Source organism: Emydura macquarii, unplaced genomic scaffold, assembly GCF_026122565.2.
Source record: "Emydura macquarii macquarii isolate MOO-44397 ecotype Brisbane River unplaced genomic scaffold, CSIRO-AGI_Emac_v2 contig_691, whole genome shotgun sequence".
In the NCBI taxonomy this organism is placed as follows: domain Eukaryota; kingdom Metazoa; phylum Chordata; order Testudines; family Chelidae; genus Emydura; species Emydura macquarii.
In genome coordinates this window covers 602159-620179 of record NW_027130828.1, presented here as the reverse complement: position 1 = coordinate 620179, position 18021 = coordinate 602159, and the positions used below count along the sequence as shown (strand labels likewise).

General features: G+C 46.0%; 1 protein-coding gene across 10 annotated transcripts in view; it reads left to right on the top strand.

The window, feature by feature from the left end:
- The window catches only part of RALGPS1 (Ral GEF with PH domain and SH3 binding motif 1), a 322505-nt gene that overhangs the window by 8980 nt on the left and 295504 nt on the right, over positions 1-18021 (top strand). For 8 of the 10 annotated variants that reach the window (XM_067541645.1, XM_067541643.1, XM_067541646.1 and 5 more), the window contains exons 1-2: positions 8839-9030; positions 10183-10359. The exons of 1 other annotated variant lie outside the window; for it this stretch is intronic. The gene's annotated coding sequence lies outside the window, so the exon portion shown is untranslated. Of the gene's footprint in view, positions 1-8838; positions 9031-10182; positions 10360-18021 lie in introns of those variants that run through there. One more of the 10 variants, XM_067541639.1, reaches the window with a different exon arrangement.

Sequence of the window (18021 nt, the reverse complement as noted above, 5' to 3'; positions counted from 1 at the left end):
TGCTGTAGAAGGGATTTTAGAGGGGTGACAAGGTCAAAGAGAGAGGGTAGGGGAATGATCTTTGCAATTCTGACATACAACAAAAAAAAGTCAAGCTAGTGGTACTTACTGTGAATCAGCACCAGGCTGATGCTACAGGCAAATTTACATACCATGTGCCCTAGGTGGACCCCAAACTTACATCTCAGGGTAGGCCTCTCCCCAACCACCAGTGTGGGGAATGGGTCTCAGAGGCATAGTATCTGAATGCAAATTCACCTGCGATCAGTTTCTCTTTATTGCAGAAGGAAATATCTGGAGTGCAAAGACTGAAGATTCCACTTTGCTCAGCAATGGGATGGCATACATCAAAATGCAGGTTCTGAAAACTATTTTTATATTTATTGCAGCAGGTTTGATGCTGGCTTGTAGTTTTATATTGAAGGATCTTATCCTGCCAGCATCACCAGTGATATTTGGGGTAGGGTGTGTGGGAACATTTACAGTGGTATTTGTATGCATTCAGTATCCTTATTTCATAAATTCAAAAATATTTCCTAGGATGCTCAGCACATAGTAAATAATGCAGATGTCTTGGATTTAATAATCAGTTTGTCTATTTTTACAATCTTGAAAATAGCTATTTTGCTGTGATACAGCTGGAAAGTTGTTAATGCTAGAGAACAAAATATGTTATGGCGTACAAATCTAGGTGAAGCTAGAATATAGTCACTGAGATACTGCTGACCTCGTGTACTCCAGATTTGTTTAATTTATGTAGCAATAATTACAGTACCATAGTACAGTGTATATAGTTAAACTTCAACCCAACAGCTTGTATTAGTTCATGAGCCAGCATCTCCCATAACACAGTGTCCATGTATTAGCTGACTTGAAAGCACTTTGAGCCACTTCTAGAGCAAACATCCAACAAACAGTTGCACTGCATGGACTAAGTAACCTATTTTCCAAAGGAATAAATGACTTTTTAATTAATTTCAAACAAAAAGTTGACAGACATGCATGGAAGAGAGACAAGGTGGGTGAGGTAACATCTTTTATTAGAAATTGATCCAGTAAAAGATACTATCTCACCCTCCCTTGTCTCTCTCGTATACTGGGACCAACACAGCTACAACAACGCTGCAAACAATATGCATAAAAAGACACAGGTATGATAACACAAAGCTATGTTGTAACCAATGTTCTTGTTTTACCCATTTAAAATGAATGGGTCTTCCAGGTCCAACACAGCTATTTCTTATGAAAAAGCCAAAGTCACTTTCTGCAAGAGTAGGAGTGTTAAACCCAATGGACTTTGCTTCCCCAAATTCCTTTTGTGGTTTTTGTTAGATGAGTGATTTGAGGCAGGGGACTGTCTCTTACTATGCAGGTTGCCGAATGTAATGGGGTTCCAATCTTCACGAGTACCTGGATGCTCTCCTAATATTAAAAGGTGGTGTGGAGTGCTGCTGTGCACTGTTACACAGCAGTCACTTTCCACTTAGAGAAGGCAACGGTGCAGAGCTGAAATTAACTTCTCCACTGTGAGGCATCACTCATTTACTTATAGCTGCAGGGCACAGCCAGAGGCCGACTGATGCAATGGAGGCAGAGAAGCCAGTAGAGGGATTTCTTGCAGTCAGCTCCTGACCCCTCAGATTTTGTAGAATTGGTTTTCATTTAAAAAACAAGTTGCTAGAGCTTCTGACTACAATGTAAATGGTCGAGTTCTGTATTTCTGCACTGGCAGCTAGATAGCCAGAAACTCTGAGCATGTCTGCACTGCAGTTAAGCCCAGGGTTCAAACTCAGGCTCAAGCCTAACGTCCCTTCCATCTACATACAAATTGTGCTAACCCAGGACTCAGGGGCCGAGTCCCAGGATCCCACAGGGTGGGAGAGTCTGAGCCTGAGTCAAGTTGCGACCCAAGGTTCAAGTCCTATTGCTTTGCAGTGTTGGCACAGCCCCACTGGACTCATGCTCTGGGAGATCACCAAAAGTATCCCACTGTCCTATGGGACAACCATCTGTATCTTCTGGACAGTCAAGTTTGGTGGACAGTCAAGTTTTCTCACACTGCACTACGAACAAAGGGCTAGAGCGGCCACATTTTGAGAGGGTGCTAGAAAGTCTGCAATGTGGGTGGTTGGACTTGGGCCCACATAATCCCTCTCCTAATGATCCATCCCTCCTCCTAAACCAAAAATTAGAGATGGACTTCAGCTCTAAAGCAGGAGGTTTTATCTCTCTTCCACTGACCATGATAATTCTACATAATCCAAGGAGATGTTGCTATTAAATAATTAGAATCCCTATCATAGGTAGTTAGTCTATGGGGGGGGGAAAAGGTTGTTTAAACTATGGTTACTTGACTAATGCCAATAATGGGGTTCAGGGTGTTCTGTGTAGTGCCACCCACACTAGCTCTCTAAAAGGTAGATTTTGCATGCATCCAGTTGACCGTGGCTATCTCTGGTCTATTTAGCAACTATAGTAACTCTGAGATTTCTGATCCCATCTAGAGGTGTAGAAAAACTTAAACTGTAACAATTTTTTTTTTAAACTGTTAAATTTTAATAAACCATGGAAAAGGAAACAGTTGTTTGGTGGAAATCAGACTGGATAGCCCAAGGCATGAAACAGGTGAATGATAGCTAATTACCACCTACAAATCATAGAATCAAGGGCTGGAAGGGAACTCAAGAGGCCATCTAGTCCAGTCCCCTGCACTCATGGCAGGACTAAGTATTATCTAGACCAGCCCTGACAGGTGTTTCTCTAACCTGCTCTTAAAAACCTCCAATGATGGAGATTCCACAATTTCCTTAGACAATTTATTCCCGTCATTAACCACCCTGACAGTTCGGAATGTTTTTCTAATGTCCAACCTAAACCTCCCTGGCTGCAGTTTAAGCCCATTGCTTCTTGCTCTGTTCTCATAGGCCAAGAACAACAATTTTTCTCTCTCCTCCTTGTAACAACCTTTTATGTTCTAGAAAGCTGTTATCATGTCCCCTCTCAGTCTTCTCTTCTCCAGGCTAAACAAACCCAGTTCTTTCAGTCTTGCCTCATAGGTCATGTTTTCTAGACCTTTAATCCTTTTTGTTGCTCTTCTCTGGACTTTCTCCAATTTGTCCACATCTTCCCTGAAATGTGGCGCCCAGAACTGGACACAATACTCCAGTTGAGGCCTAATCAGCACGGAGTAGAGTGGAAGAATTACTACTGAAGTCTTACTTACAGCACTCCTGTTAATACATCCCAGAAGCATGTTTGCTTTTTTTGCAACAGCATTACACTGTTGACTCATATTTAGCTTATGGTTCACTGTGACCCCCCAGATCTCTTTCCACAGTACTCCTTCCTAGGTAGTCATTTCCCATTTTGTACGTGTGCAACTGATTGTTCCTTCCTAAGTGGAGTACTTTACAATTGTCCTTGTTGAATTTCATCCTCTTTACCTCAGACCAATTCTCCAGTTTGTCCAGATCATTCTGAATTATAATCCTATCCTCCAAAGCACTTGCTACCCCTCCCAGCTTGGTATCGTCCATAAACTTAAGTATACTCTCTATGCCATTATCTAAATCATTGATGAAAATATTGACCAGAACTGGACTCAGAACTGATCCCTGCAGAACTCCACTTGTTATGCCCTTCCAGCATGACTGTGAACCATTGATAACTACTCTCTGGGAACGGTTTTCCAACCAGTTTTGCACCCACCTTATAGTAGCTCCATCTAGGTTATATTTCCCTAGTTTGTTTAAGAGACTGTCATGCGGGACAGTATCAACTTACTAAACTTACTAAAGTCAAGATGTACCACATCTACTGCCTCCCCTCTATCCACAAGATTTGTTACCCTGTCAAAGAAAGCTATCAGGTTGGTTTGATGTGATTTGTTCTTGGTCTTGACAAATCCATGCTGACTGTTACTTAATATCTTCAAGATGTTTGCAAATTGATTGCTTAATTATTTGCTCCATTATCTTTCTGGGTACAAATTATTTCATTCACTTCTGTGTACTTCATTGGATAATCTAAGCCCTTGCTGGAGTTGACAAAACATATATATATATGACAGAGGTTCTTTCATACAAAGAAACTGCACCCTCAGTAGGACAGAAAAGCAGACTTCCATGGAAAATGTCATTCATGGGAAGGTGCAGGTCCCTTAGTAAGACAAAGAAATATAAAATTTTTGCTTGACAGCTAGACTACAGAATGCCACCAAAATGCAGCAGGGGGCAGCAAATCTGACATGAATGGAGTAAATAATAACTAAGGGTACGTCTACACTGACGGCAACAAAGTCGCTGCCATCAGATCAACCTATCTGGATCGACTGAGCGGTGAGTGAAAACCAGCTCAATCGATCCAGAAGTCAATGCAGTAAAACCACCCCCTCAAGTGGCGTAGTGCTGCGTCGACTGGAACGCGGTTCTCATTGGCGCAGTGCAGTGAAGACACTGCAGAAGGGAAGCGCAGCAGTCGACGGGAGTTATGCAAGCTACTCTGCGTAGCTTGCATAACTCCCGTTGACTGCCGCTGAATCGCCAGGTAAGTGTAGACCGGACCTAAAACTAGGACAAAGTCACTTTAAAGCTTTATATATAATGTGTTAAATCTAAGAAAAAATAAATTAATTGGAAACATGGCGTTATTTACTGAGCACTCAGAAGTGTGCTAGCTACCATATAGATGCGTAAGAAAGATGTGGTCCTTTTAAAATAAAAAAAATTACAATATGATTTAAGACAAGATGCAATGAGTGAGGTGAAGGGAGGAAGGGGGACATGGAAAACCAGGATTACAGTAATAAGATCCTTCAATTACACAGGCTAACTATATGCACAGCTTGATGGTCCCATATCATTTAAAAGTGTTGTGTGTGTATATATTTGACAGACTGGTATCAACAGCATAGGTAATGCTTTGGATCTATTTGGTATTTGAAACAGGAATTTAATCTCTTTCTTTTATATAAAAACACAGTGCATCTGACCCAAATTTCCAGTACAGTCTTTAAAGCTTGAGTTTTCTGAGTTTTTTCCAAGTAAATTGGTTAATTAGTTTGAATTCTAATCAGTTTTTAAAAACTGGTTTTAAAGTTCACATTCTCAGTCTTGTGATTGTTCAGGGCCTCGTAACTTAAAAATTATGAACTGTAGAAGTAAAAAAAATTCCTATATAGTGAGATTTGTAGATCTGTTTGGAATTACGTAATTATTGTGTGGTAGTCTACACTAGAAGCACTCCAATGGTGCAGCTGGCTGTTGTAGCATGTCTGGTGAAGACGCTCTATGCCTACGTGAGAAGCTCTCCCACAACAGTGCTTAGATCGGTGTAACTTATGTTGCTCTTCACACTCCTGAGCTTATTCACGCTCCCGAGGGACATAAATTATACCAACATAAGTGGTAGTGTGTACAAGCCCTGTGTTAATTAACAAAGAATTTTTGTCAGAATTGAATTGCTGTGCATTACAGTTAGCTGACAGAAAATTTGATTTATGCCAGCTACTTCTGTCCTCCCAGTCTGTGGAATCCTATTTAAACACTTTAGGAGAAGAGCACAACACTGCCCTTTATCATATGCCCTCCCCCAGTAATATTCCTTGAATCTGAAATGGGAAGCTCACAGGGTGCAAAGGAAATGGATTTTTACTAGTGATGGGGCATTTGTGATGCAGGGAAGATCATTGATAAAGGAACAACAACTTTGTGGAGGAGATCTTTGTGAAAGTGTTCAGCCAGTTCAGAAGCTTCACTACTTTGATTCTGTATCGATGCCAATCTTGCAAGTCCCCTTTCCTTGAACACAAGTGACTATCATTATTTAGAATGGTGCAGAAACAATAGTAGGGGGAGAAGTTTGGTTTGTTTGTGTTTGGTGGTTGGGAATTTGGGAAAGAGGTGGTGAAAGGCTAACATCTCTCCTGGGGCACAGTTAAGGTTAAGATTCATTGTTCTAATGGTGAGGTGTGTCTTTGGATGGAATAGTAGAATGTGTGTAGGAGTAGATACCTTTACTTTAATTTCCTTGCTTCTGTGGTTTTGTTTTAGATATGTTGTGTGAAAGCCAGGCTCCCTTGAAAGAGTTTTGCTCTTAGCTTCAATGGAATCAGGGTTTCATTCCTTATGTATAGATTAACTTTAATTTACCATGTAGTGTTAACCTACAAACATTGATAATGTGATATATATCACTTCAGTGTTTCTAATTGTGAAGTTTTTTTCTTCTTGGTGGTGGGGGAGATGTGTGGAATGGTAGTGACAGGAGTAAGGGTGGCAGAGGAGTAGCATACTAGCGAGGTCCACGGAGAGAGCAAGGAGTGGTGGGCAGGCGACAGGCACAGGAAACGGAAGCGGGAGGGGTGAAGTAGAGAAAACAAGTCTGAAAGCAAGTGGCATGGTGAGGTGGTAGCAATAAAACCAAGTGAATTAAAGGAAGCTGTTTTCTTTTGGGAAGACTGACTAGTTTTATATGTGGCAAAGGTGTTTAGAGTTCTGCATGCATGCTTTCTTGGGTTTTGTATAACTTGCAATAAATAAGTGACAGCATTGACTCAGGTGAAATTGGTGCGAACCAGAGTCATGGGGTGACTGGAACTGGCAGAGTGGGATGGTTCTATTGTAGTCCACCCATCAGCCCACAAGTATCTTTTGTATGTAGACTAGTTTCTCTTCCTGGAGTCTGACAATTGTTTGATACTGTGCTAGGTGGTCAAACCTTTCCAAGTCTGTAGGGGGTGTAAAAAATGCCCACCACTTACTTCAGGTGTTCTGGTATCCTGAAACTCAGGTACTGTGGGATGTGAGAATGAGCATATCAAAGTAGTAGTACTCAGAACTGCTTCTGAAGGGTATGAAGGCACCCCCTTCTTGCCTGACTGGAAACTTTTTGGAAGTACATGAGATTTTGAAAGCTATCCAAGAATTTGTTTTTTATTTGTAGGGAAAATATGTCCCTGACCTCCAACCAAAGGAGCTGAAGTCTGGCACTCCAAGAACTAGAGAAGTCCTGTTGAAAGGCACTAGAAGGATGGATTATGAAGCTATTTATGAAGCTATGAAAGACATTTGGTCTAAGAGGTAAATTAAATTTGACTGAAAAGGAAGAAAATGCTCATTCAACATGTGAACTAAATCAAGTGCAAAATACAAACAATATCATCTAGAAAGACAGGAAAGCAAAATAGATTCAAAGTTATTAATACATTGCATATAGAGGCCCTGATCCTGAAGACACGTGCTTAATTTTAAACGCAGGAATAGTCCCATTGATTACAATGGAATTCCTCATATACTTTAAGTTAAGCCTATTGGTGTTGCAAGAGGGAGGTCATAGATGGCTAGATGCTGCGGGTTTGTCTTGCCTTGTTGTGCATCTTATGCCTACAGCCTAAAGGGGGGACATCAGAATATATTGGCATCATGTCAGATTGGAGAGGTAAGAGGGGGAAGGTAATACTGCAAACTCCACCTACAAAATGAACTCTGCCCATGTGAATCTCTAAAATGAGATACTGCTCATAGTAAACTGGGTGGGGTTTAAAAAATGTGGGGTGCTGTTTTGATTCCCTTGGCTCCTTGAATTTGGCTGTCTTTTGGTGGGGCTTGAATATGCCTTTGGGCTCCGCTGGTCTTTTTGGACTTGGCTCTTCTTGCCTGAAGAAAAAAGTGGTGGCATCTCCCAACTAATGCTCAGTTGGAGCCCCAAAATGAGACAGCACTGACAGTAAATTGTGCAGATCTGTGATCCCGTCTATGAAGTGATAAATAAAGTAGTTAATGTTGACATTTAAATTAACATCATTGGCATCTGAGTTAACCCTCAGTGAGATGAATGGGACAAGTTCATACCCTTTAGAGCGATTGTCTCAGGCTCTCTGAAGACTCATCTCTACTTTCCTTGCACTCAAATCACATTTTTAGGTGTTCTTTGCAATCATAACACCTAGACTTTGTATTTTGTAAATGAAAAAGATGATATGGAGAACAACATCGTTGTTTCAAAGAAGTGCTGGCACAGCCTGTGTACTAGCTGTTTGTGAGCCCTGCACTGCAAGCAGAAAGGAAATCTTTTGTGTCACAGTAGCAGCAGCGGAGTCGCATTGTGCTGGCACTAAACACGTGCCGTTTAAAAAAAGTGGTCCAAAGAACCAAGCCATACACCCAAGCAGGGTGGGAGCGGAGCAACACTAAAGCCAGATTCTTTCTTCCTAGACTGGCAGTAAGCAGAAATGCAGGTACAGAGAGTTTTTTCTGTAAAGGACATTCTGCCTATTCCTGCCCCACACCAGCCACACGCTGTGCAAGGTGGGAGTACGTGAACCGCAGACCATTCACTGGTAGCTACACCCTACGGCTGCACCCAATGCTGTGCACGTCAACCTCGCACGCGGGCACAAGCATAAAGTACCGCGACTCTAAAGATGTGCAGTCACAATCAACCTTCCGCCTAATCGGTTTGTCCTGCTGGCGTCAGCTGGTCAGCGTACGGCGAGGACCTGCTCTACGCCCGCCCCCGCACTAATCCCTGCCCGCATCCCCGGCCCGGACACTGCCTCCGGCCGCCGCTGCCTGCAGAGCCTAGAGCCCCGCGCACCATCCCCGGCTGGCTCCCGGCCACAGCCCCGGAGCGGAGAGGAGAGGAGACGGACGGGTCGAGTTGCGCTGCGCTGCGGCTCCTGCGCACTGAGCTCTAATCTGCATGTTCCCGCTCCTACGCAGCGCTGGTTGGTGAACTCCCGTGACGGGGCTGGCGATTGGCTGAACCGCCTGTCACTGCGGTGAGCACTGAGCTCCAGTCCCGACTGCTCGCGTCTGTGGCCGGGCTCGGCCCCTCGGCCTCGTTCTCAATCTCAGCCGCGCGGCTGCGGCTGCTGCGCAGCGGTGGGCGGGGGGCTAGGGCCGCGCGACGGCGGCGGGCTGGGAGCGCTGAGGGGAGCCCCCGCCCCTCTGCCTGCTGCGGGCGGGAGGGACCCACGGCAGCAGGCCGCGGCCTGCGGGAGCAGCGCCCAGGTGAGACTCGCCCGGGCAGGTGAGACCTAGGGCCGCCCCCGTCCCGGAGACTTCGCCAGCCGCCCCCTGGGCCGGGCCAGGCGAGGCCCTCGGGCTCCCTTCCCCAGCCCCCCCAGGCACTCGGGCCCATCCCTGAAACCCTCCCCCACCGCCCCGAGACCCCCTCCCAGAGCCCCCTCCCGTGCTTGGAACCCTCCCCCACCGCCCGAGGCCCCTCCCCGTCTCTGACACTCCCACGCCGCCCTGAGAGCCCCCAGACCACCTGCTGTGCAGCCCCTGCGAACCCCGTCTTTGCCCTCCCCGTCCCCTAGACCCATCCCCACGCAGCCCCTGGACTCACTGCCTACGCCTGGAATCCCCCTGCTTGCCCATCCCCCCGCGTCATCACCCCAGAACGCTTCCTGTTCCCCCATCCCCGAGACCCCTCCTCACCCATCCTTGGGACCCTTCCTGCTGCTCCCATCCCTAAGATCCCTCTCCACCCACTCATGACTCCCTGTTGCTCCTCCCGGGCCCCACCCTCCCCGTCCCTGGGATGCTCCCCACCCCTCCATCCCACGCCAGCCCCCCAGCGACCTCCCATCTCCAAGACCCCTTGGCAACCCCTCCTGGGACTTGCTACCCACCCCTGGAACCCCCTCTCTTCCCCCCCATTGCCCTCATCCTCTACCCCTGGGATCCCTCCTGTCTCTTCACCCCCTAGACCCCTCACCAGGCATCCCTGGGATACCCCATGCCCTCTCCATTCCTGAGACTTCCTCACCACACACCCTTAGGACCCCCCCATATCCCATCCCTGACACCCTCACATTCCTGTACTTGTCCCCAGCCCTCCCAACAGATGAGTGCCTGGGACACCCCCTCATCCCTATTGCAAACTCCCTCTCCAGGGATCGGTGAGATCAGATTTGCCTTCTATTTCTATCACTTGTTCCTCCCAGGATAGGTGAGACCCCGGGACACTCTCCCTTACTCATCCCTGTCACAAACACTCCCCTACGTGGGGATGTTCCTGAGACATCTCTCCACTCCTGCAGCTGCACACACTCAGGACAGGTGTGACCCTGAACTGTTCCTCCTTTTTGAGACCTGCCTCTCACATGTCCTCAGAACAGGTGAGACCCTGGGACTATTCCCATCCCTGTCACTCACTCCTGCGCTCCCAAAACAGGTGATACCCAGGACCACCCCCCTCATCCACATTCCTAAGACCTCCTGCCACACACCCTTGGGACAGCTGAGACTCTCGGACATCTTCTCTACATCCCTGTCACAAATACCCTGGGATATCTCTGAAACACCCTCCAGGACTGGTGACACCTTGGGACACCCTCTCACTCTGGGACAGGTGAGACCCAGAACTGTATCCATAATCTTGTATATGCAACAGATGAGACCCATATCTGAGGTACCCCCATTCCTGTTACTCATCCTCCCTCATCCCAAGGTCAGGTCATATCCAGAACTTCCCATCTATCCCTGTCACTTCCAACTGGTGACAGCTGAGACTTTGCAATCTTCTGCCCCACCCTATCACTGCCTGTGTATCTTTCTCTTTCTCACACACAGTTCAGATGAGACCCCAGGAATCCTCCTCTACTCTATCTACCTGTGATGCCCAAGGCCTTCACCATCACTGTCTCCCCCAGGACACCTGCCCATTTCTCCCACTGGCACCTGCCGCCCTCAGGACCTCCTATCTGTAGAACACACAGGGGACAGGTGAAATCACAGCCTTGCCCCGGTAAAGACTTAAATCTCATCTCTCTGTGACACATATCACAATACTAGGTATTTGAGACTGGATCACACTGGGGAGTGTCCTGACTCCCCTCCCAGCTTCTTGCTCTCCCATTCCCCCAGGATAAGTTAGATCTTGGGAATGCCCTTGAAGAAACCCAGTACCACATCCTGAGGAAGGTGAGATGGTGAACCCCCCTGGAACAGTAAGCCTTGGGATTCTCATGCCCCCCCTTGGACCTTGTCAGGTCTGGGGACCCTCCTGCAGCCAGTATCTCCCCTCCAGTCCCATTCCATGTGATAGATGAGTCATGATCCCCCAACGCCATGTTATAAATGTATTTGGTTGGGACTGGGCCCCTCCAAAACAGATAAATCCCTTTCACTGTCTGTCCTGGGACAGGTGGAAGGAGAGGGGTGGTGACTGGGTTTCCTCATTGACAAGTGCTTAGAGCATGACTGGGGTAAATCAATTTGCTCATTAGCATCCTATCCTCATGAGTGTGGCTGTTGCTAATATTGACACTTCTGTCCTTTGCAAATACTTAACATTTTATACAAAATAGGGAGGTGAATACTGATCCAATATTTCCCTTTCTATCAGGTTATTTTCTGTTCCTATCTGCGCAAGGGTGTGATATTCATATTATCACAATTTATTTATAGCAATCATACACCCTCCCATCACCACCTCAGACACCCTGTCTGCAGCAACAATGTGGACAATTCATAGTAATGGTGTCTCCTACTCTAGATTTGGTGCTCAGTCTGAGAGGCATTAATTAGCTTATTCAGTGAGAAGGTCCTGCATAGGATGGGGGGATCAAAAACCTTTACAGCTATTTGAATTTCTATGGTTGCAATATAAATAAACTCAAAATCTGTTAATTTTTTCTCCTCTTTAAGAAGTCCGTGAACAGCGTTGTAGTATTTTAAGGTTTTGGTTAAATAGAAAGGAAGGCTTTGCATTTCATTTCCTCGGCGATGTGTTAGGAAGAAAATAGATGGTGTACAAATTAGAAATTGTTTTGGACAGATTGATTTGCAGGATTGATAGCTGGCTTCTGTGTATTGCAGTGATAAATGCCTGAGAGATATGGACAGTTGACTAGTAGAGTGCATTCAGTGCACTGCTGTTTCAGAAACTAGGGTTGGAATTCCCAGCATTTTGACAATTTCAAGAGGAGGAGGAGGCTGTGATGAAGTCTTGAAAGTGGAATAATTGCTCTTTGAGTTGTAGGATTCAAAGTATGTGCTTTTTCAGGAAGACGCATACAGTGAGGGCTGCCTTGTAAACTGTGTCCTTACTCAGCAGGACATAGAGAGAGGGGTGGGTGGGAGGCACCTAGAGAGCTGTAGCAGAAGATGCTTTGTACAGCCATATCCACTGCTGAGGTGTGTGATATAATTTGGGAAACTATGACATATGGTTTGGGATGACACTCTACAAATACAGTTTAGAACTTTGTTTCACAGATCTGTTCTGATTGCATTTTATTAATGTGTGTTTTTTGACTTCAGAGAATACGGATGACTAATGTTTTGGCATATGATAAAAAGGATTACGGTTGAACTTTGTAATTGAAGAACCCAAATGTGTCTTTTGCATGTAGTTGTAATATCATTACAGATAGAACTGAAACCAATGAAATGTAACAAATGCAGACTGTTGCCTAATTAAAATTATTTTTTATTAATGCAACTGTTTACTAAACTATAGAAAAACCTATTCTCTGTCCCAAAGAGATTACAATTGAAGATAACAATATTCATTTGTGTCTTGTCTAGCAGATGCTTATTAATCAAAACTGGCTTGCGTACGTACTGAACATTGATGCTGGGACTGGCCGTTATTTTTGGTGTGTGAAAAAAGTAACAAGAATATGTGAGAAGGAATGATCTGTATACAGCTTTTTCTTTGTTTTCAGAATTTGTGCTTCTCATGATGGTATTGAAGAACAATATAATAGGATACTGTCACCTGAATTATATTTTGTAAACAAACACATTTTATTTACCTGTGATAAATTTATTTGCTATAGATTATGGAAAGTGAAGAATTCTAAAAATCCAGTTTATTTGTCACTATTTTATGTTCTTGGTTTACTAGCATTTCCCTACCTTGGGGGTAAGATACATTTATTAATTTACTTTCACTTTTGTTTATAGTCAATTTCACTTTCAAGTTCTTAGTGCTACAATGTTTGGGTTCAAATTCGGCATGGGGAAAAGTTGATTTGCTTAAAAATGTTTATCATTGGAATTTTTTTTAAAAATGGAAACATTTTTATTGGTCTTACATTTATCAAATTTAAGTTGCTTTAAATCAAATTAATCACAATCCAGTTCATACATATAATTCCACAGTACTAAAAGAATTCTCCAAAATTCTTACAACTTACATTCAAGTAGTAAGATTTATTATATTTTTCTGAGTTCTTCAACACTTTTCCCAAATAATATGAGCGTAATTGAACAGAATGGAGTATTTCATTTTAGCCTAGCATTCCCTTTGGCCAGGTTGATGTATTGTTCAGGAAAGAGCAAGATTTTATTGGGATTTTTTCTATAGAGGAGGTGTGCCTGTGGCACAACAAGGGGTTAGGTGTCAGATTCATTGATTCTAAGGTCAGAAGGGACCAATATGATCATCTAGTCTGACCTCCTGCACAACGCAGGCCACAGAACTTCACCCACCCACTCCTGTAATTGACCCCTGACCTATGACTGAGTTATTAAAGTCCTCAAATCATGGTTTAAAGACTTTAAGGTACAGAGAATCCACCAGCAAGTGAGCGGTGCCCCATGCTACAGAGAAAGGCAAAAACCTCCCAGAGTCTTTGCCAATCTGCCCTGTGGGCAAATTCCTTTCAGACCCCAAATATGGCGATCAGTTAAACCCTGAGCATCTGGGCAAGACTTACAGCCAGACACCCAAGAAAGAATTCTCTGTAATAACTCAGAACCCATCTCATCTATCATCCCTTCACAGGTCATTGACATATCTACCACCAGTAGTCAAAGATCAGTCAATTGCCAAACTAGGCTATCCCATCATACCATCCCCTCCATAAATTTATCAAGCTCAGTTTTGAAGCTAGCTAGGTTTTTTGCCCCCACTGCTCCCCTCCCTTGGAAGGCTATTCCAGAACTATATTCCTCTGATGGTTAGAAATCTGCATCTCATTTAAAATCTAAACTTCCTGATGGCTAGTTTATATCCGTTAGTTCTTGTGTCCACATTGGCGCTGCACTTAAATAATTCCTCTCCCTCCCTGATATTTATCCCTCTGATTTATTTATAGAGAGCAATCATATCTCCCCTCAACCTTCTTTTGGTTAGGATAAACAAGCCAAACCCTTGTTTTTGTGAACATTAATTAACACTAAACAGTGAAATGTCCAAGGTTTTGTTTCATCGCTGATGATTCCCATTGAAATAAACACCATAAAAAAACTTAGAGTGATTGCTCATGTCCATTCCACTATAGGTGAGTGCATGCCACCATGCACGGTTCCTGGAACTTTTTTCCCCTTAGCAGACCCTGTAGGGCTGGCTCTGGTGTACCCTGGAGTCCCGCGTAAATGACGCAATATATGAGCCACTGCCGGCCCTATGCCTCCTCAGTTCCTTCTTTCTGCCTGTGACAGTTGCTGGAACTAGCCTTGCTCTCAGCAAGTACAATTCCCCTTCTTTGAACTCTTTGTTATTGAAAGTACTTTAGTTAGTTTTAAGTAGTTGTTAAGTAGTGTTAAGTGTAGTTAGATAAGAAGTCCCTGAAGGACTTAGAGCACCGGGCCATGCCCCGGTCGCCTGGATTTAAGCCATGTGTCTCCTGCGGGAAGGCTTTCCCGCTCAGCGACCCCCACAATCGATGCCTTAAGTGCCTGGGGGAAGAGCACAGGAAAGATAAATGTAAGATCTGCAGGGCTTTTAAAGTGCAGACTCAGAAGCACGGAGAGATCTGGTTAGAAGTCCTGCTCATGGAGGCAGCGCTCCGCCCGGCGTCCGAGCCGTCCCGCTCCACCTGGGCACCGAGCATCACCTTGGTGCAGAGTGCACCGCCAGCACCAGCCTCAACTCGGCACCGAGCAACATCTCCGGTGCCGAAGAAGAAGAGACAGCGCGCAGAGCACGGACACTCCCCTGCGCTGTAGGTATGGGTAGGGTCAAGTGGGGAGATGCACCGGCCATGGCCCGTCGCGTCTTCTCTGGTTGCTGCATCTCCAAGCAGGGAGCCTCCCTTGACTCCTGGAAGTGGGAGAGTGCCCCTGCCGACGCTGTCAACACCGGAGGCTTTTCAGGCGGCAAGAGTCTTGTTGGCCTTGCCTACGCCACCTCCGCTTCCCACCCCACTGCCGAGGGAGAAGGAGCCGGTGTTCTTGGGCAAGCCAGCGTTGGGTCTCCCCAATGGGCGGTGGAGATCCCCGGTATGAGGAGAAAGATCTCCCACCAGACGACCACCGGAGGTAGAGCGAGGACGCTCCCCCAGCAGTCGCTCCATGTTGGCATCGTCAAGCCAGCCTGCTTCAACTCAGGATGTGGAGTCTCCCTCTCGGTGCTGACATCAGTCCCCGGGAGGCAGCGCGGGCCAAGAGGCAGCACCAGTCGAGGTCTGCCAGGCGGTGCTCGGACAGCTCCTGCTCCAGATCCCCAGCGCCGAGGAGTTCTCCCGCTCTGAGGCGGCGCAGAACCCAGTCACCGTCAGAGGACTCTGCATTGAGGTGTTCACCCGCACCGAGGTGGCATGGAGCCTGGTCGCCATACGAGGACCCTGCACTGCGCAGTCCCCAACGCGGAACCCGGTCGCCGGAGTCTGGCTTGGCACCGCGGAGTTCAGAGCGGTGCCAGTCTCGATCACCAAGGGGCAAGTGGCGCCGCAAGTCCTCAGTGCCGAGATGGCGCTCCAGTACCATGAGCTCTTCGGAGCGCTCCTCCGTTCGTTGGCACTGCTCGCGGCGATGGAGGCGGTTCTCGTCATCCTCCACGTCGGAGGCGTCGAGAGGACGGTCCCCAGCACGGCACCCGGGACCGAGGACAGGCATGGCACTGCTGGTCTAGTGTTTCGGGATCCCACTGGGTGGACAGTCGTCAGGACAGCCACCGCCCCCACACGGTGTCACAGCAGGTGGTGCAGTAAGCCTCAGTTTGGCCCCAGGGACAATGGCCACAACAATGGCCTTATTAGGCCACATGGGGCATCCAGATGGGACGGGGCCCCAATCCACCCTGTCAGCGGGGGTTCAGTCCGTGTCCCTGGTACAGGAGAAGGCCCGTACACACCACTCCTTGGACGAGGAATTGGACCCCATGGAGGGACCCTCTATGGGTGCATCCTTTCGGCAGGTGGGGGAGCACCCGCAGGGCGTGTCTCAGCAGTCCTCTTCCTCCTCCCCAGACGAGGCAGTCTCCCTGGACCACATGGCGCCACTGGAGGATTTCAGGGCGCACCAGGAGCTGCTCAAGAGTGCGGCTTCTAACTTGGGGCTGGAGGTCAAGGAGTTAGTGGAGGCCGAAGATATCCTCTTCAATGTGCTGGCGGCGGCTGCCCCAGCAAGAGTGGACCTACCAGTCCACAATAGGGTCTTCAAAATTAAGGCCCTGTGGCAAACCCCTACCTCGGTCGCCCCTACATCGAAGGTGGCTGAGAAGAAGTATTATGTCCTGGCCGAAGGGTTTGAATATTTGTTCACTCACCCAGCCCGGGGAACCCTGGTGGTAGACGCAGCCAACCAGCGGAACAGGCAAGGTCAGCCTGGTTCCATTCCCAAGAACAAAGACAACAAAAAGCTGGATTTGCTTGGGAGAAAAATTTATTCCATGGCAGCCCTGCAGTTCAGGATTGCCAACCATCAGGCCCTCCTAGGGAGATATAATTTTAATTTGTGGGACTCCCTCAGGCTAGGGCAGCGCTTCAAATGTCCAGTGACGCTGCTGACTCGGCGGATAGGGCCATAGCCTCTGCCATTTCCATGAGGAGGTGCTCGTGGCTGCAATCCTCTGGCCTGTCCCCGGAGGTGCAGGAATCTATTCAAAACCTCCCCTTCGATGGGTCGGCCCTGTTCTCCGATCAGACGTTCTTTGTTCTTACATGTATACATTCACATTTAACCATATGATAACACACATTGTTTGCTTGTGCCCATTTTGCTAAGTGAACCAGATTGCTCTGAATCAGTGACCTGTCCTCTTCATTGTTTACCACTGCCCATTTTTGTATCATCTGCAAACTATCAGTTGTGATTTTGTTTTCTTCCAGGTCATTGATAAGCAGGAACCCACTGGACACACACCCACTTGATAACTCCTTGTTTCCACTTACATTTTGAGACCTATCAATTAGTCATCAGTTTAATGTGTGCCATGTTACTTTAATATCTTTTCAGTTTTTAATCAACATTTTTTGCAGTATCAAATCATTGTTGCCTTGCAGAAGTCTAGGTATATTATTTTAACACTATTACCTCTATCAATTAGATTTGTAATCTCATCCAAAAAAGATACCAGATCTATTTTCTATAAATTAATGTTAATTTGCATTAATTACATTACTCTCCTTTAGTTCGTTACTAGAGTCCCGTAGCAGTCGCTCCATTATTTTGTCAGGCTGGCAGGCCTATAATTACCTGTGTCATCCCATTTAGCCTTTTTAAAAATTGGCACAGTTGACACAGAAGAGGGTGGGGAGTAGAGATGTTGAATGACTTAACTGCTGATTTCCTTGTTTTGTGTGGTCTGTGTTGGTGAGATGCAGTAGCAACCTTAAATTAATAAAACATTTTGTGTATAAACAGGTGTGTGTACATAGGTATATAATATGTAATTTAAAGGAACATCAAGATTGGTGTACACCAGAATGGTGTAACTGTGATTTCTTTTTTCTGTAGCCCTGACCTTCCTTTCCTCTTACTGTTTGTTAATATCACTATTTGCATTATATCTGAAATAACAAAACAATGGCAAAATATCCACATGCTGTTGGCAGGGTCAGAGAGTTTATTTTAAGTTGCACTGGCTACACCTGTAGAGTTCAGCTTTTACAACCTTTCATATTGAATCACTGTGTTCTACTGAGCTGGTTCCATGAACCTTTGTGCTTCTCTTCTGCTGCATATTGAAAAGTCATTCTGATGTGTATTGACTTACTGTGGTTGAAGAATTAATAATGGATTTTTTAATTTACACAGAACAGCCATAAAAGCAGAATAAAAGTTTTCTTTCATTCCATTTGCACGAAGATCTCACCTCACTGAAAATCATAGAACTTTA